The 2068-nt window shown below is 38.8% G+C and overlaps 1 pseudogene; it reads right to left on the reverse strand.

The window, feature by feature from the left end:
• Positions 1-395: 395 nt before the first annotated feature.
• LOC104224406 (uncharacterized) lies at positions 396-1868 on the reverse strand (annotated as a pseudogene).
• Between the last annotated feature and the right edge of the window lie 200 nt (positions 1869-2068).

The following is a 2068-nucleotide window of genomic DNA, read 5'->3' on the forward strand; positions in this document are numbered from 1 at the left end:
ACACACTTTGTACACCTTACTATTATGGTAATGTGACACCTTGTATGACATTAGTCCATAAATACGTGGTATTTTAGCTTGAACCGTATTTTTTTCTCAAAATGCCAAACTTCGACGAAAACTCATTTCCTTCGATTCGCTTACCCTCTCACCTTCACGAATTTACTTATCACTTGTTTGAAATAGCATAATACTTATAATTCCAAAATAATCTCATTCCCAAACTTACGTCGATTACTTACGACGAAACTTTGACGTACAAAAATGCGGGATGTAACATCTCATTTTCGAGACTTCACCAAATTATTTATGGCGTACTTTCGCGTAAAAAAAATATAGGGGGTAACAACACCACTTCTCAACATTGTTTGTCTAACTTTTGACGATTTACCATCTTGGATCCAATATAGTAGTCGGTCCATGTTTTCATTTTGCCTAAACTTCACAGAGTTCAAAACTTCCACCACTAGAGGCTTGACAAATGACACCTACCATTCTGTTGGTGAAGAAATTGGATATGGGTTCACCCATAAGCGTTCAATTAGAAGATGTCTATTACTATTACTCAGTGAAGCAATGGGAATTTTGTAGCAGAGATTGATTTGGAGTTTTGGACCTTCTGTCATGTGCTAGTTGCACTAGCCTCTTAGTTCAACCTCTTAATAACGACGTTTAATTAATTACAATTGTTTTTGCACAACAAGGAACCATACCTAGATTCAAATGTAATATTAACTGGGCCTACCCAGAGTCCTTATTTTCATACTACAGTAAAGCTAAAGACCATTGTATACTTATAGTGCTGAATCTATTAAATCTTTATCGAGTTTAGAAAGGAGGCATTGCCGGAGCAATCATGAAATTGCTGGGCTTGACTTCTGATTCCGGAGCTGGCGCCACCAATCCCGAGCTTCTGATCTCCGCTATTTCTCGCCTTGCACTTTTCCCTTGCTCTGCACACAACTTGGGAAGATATACACCTGTGTCCAATCAAAGCCATCCCCATTAATAACAGAGCAAATTCAAAATTAAGTTCGAAAACCGAATAAAATGGAGATGAGATTTAAAAGATAATATCGAATATTACCTTCACCAGCGGCAAGGTTGAAGTAGAGGTCAACAATATTGGGGCAATGTTTGTAGCAAGCAGGGGAGCAAAGCTAGTTGGTAAAGCGAGATTCCAGGAGAGCGTCGGAAGAAATGCCAAGGGCGTTTCTATCGACGCCGCATGCCTCAATGCATTCATCGGTTTCAATCCAATCTTTAAGCTTATCAGCCTCTATTTCTGATGTGCGGCATGTATATCCTTCTTCCCCACTCCTTCGCAGATGTTTCTCTAGCACGCAACGCTTCCCATTGCTTGATATTGCGAAGGCACACGAGTCTTCGTTTAAGTTCTCACATGCTATACCCCCTGCATTTATACTCACACTATGTTTACACACATAAAATCTTTCGCATATGAACTTATGGATCAGGGAAAAAAAAAATTCAGTTGAACTTCCTGATTAGATTTAATAGAAACCCGTTATCTAGTGCAAAGACACTAGTATGTTTTACTACATTAATAAGAAAAGGAAGACTGACCTAGGGTGACTTGCACAAAGTAGGAAATTGCAAGAGCAACAATGGCCAAAGTCTTCAAGCTATGGAATGAAGCCATGTCGAGAACTTGTTATGTAATAAGTTAAAGGTGGGAGACTAAACAACACTATTGCGTTTCAAGTTTCGTTTTTGTGTTTCCCTACTTAATGCAAGTGATCAGAAACGCTATTTATAGAGGCAGATTTACATGCACTTTGAGCAATTAAACAACTATGTGTATGAATTACTAAGTGTACACCTCCAACACATTGGGGATTTGACGAATCTATGGCGGGGCCCTAGGTGGAAGTTTATTAGTCTCTATTGACTCCATTGCCATTAATTAGAGAAGAAAGGTGGAAGAAAGCAATAGTGGAAATTTGTTACAGGTCAAGAGGCTCCGCTATCAGTGGCAGCCTTGGTTCATAAATTCCACATATTCTGGCTTGTGGAAAGTTTTGAAGTTTTTTGTACTCATATATAG

Source organism: Nicotiana sylvestris, chromosome 3 (assembly GCF_000393655.2).
Source record: "Nicotiana sylvestris chromosome 3, ASM39365v2, whole genome shotgun sequence".
NCBI lineage: Eukaryota > Viridiplantae > Streptophyta > Magnoliopsida > Solanales > Solanaceae > Nicotiana > Nicotiana sylvestris.